Source organism: Martes martes (genome assembly GCF_963455335.1).
Source record: "Martes martes genome assembly, chromosome: 4".
Taxonomy (NCBI): Eukaryota; Metazoa; Chordata; class Mammalia; order Carnivora; family Mustelidae; genus Martes; species Martes martes.
This window is the reverse complement of record NC_137891.1, coordinates 153964110-153964512: the sequence shown is the minus strand read 5'-3', so window position 1 is coordinate 153964512 and position 403 is coordinate 153964110.

Here is a 403-nt window from a genome sequence, read left to right as displayed (position 1 = left end):
TTACTTCCCTGTGTGACCATTAGCTTCTCTGGGCCTCAGTTTCCCCTCCACATAAGCAGGAGCTTAAACAGCTCGACTTCTGAGGTCCTCCCAGCTCAGAATTCCAGGATTCTCCTCCTCTCCTCCTTCTCTTCCTCCTCCTGCTGCTCTCAGGGGTGGGAGTGTGCATGTGTGCGTATGTGTGTGTGTGTGTGTGTGTGTGTGTACTGGGGGCAGGGAAAGGGAGAGAGTACCACAGAGGATGGGGTGACAGTTAGGAGGAAAGGGGACCAGGACTTTCCATGCCACTGGGGCTCAGAGCTTTCTTAGCAACTAATGGCATTTGGGGTTGTTTAATCATTAAAGGAAGGAACGAAGCCAGGAGCGCCTCAAAGTCCAGCCGGCGGTGAGTGACTCTAACAGA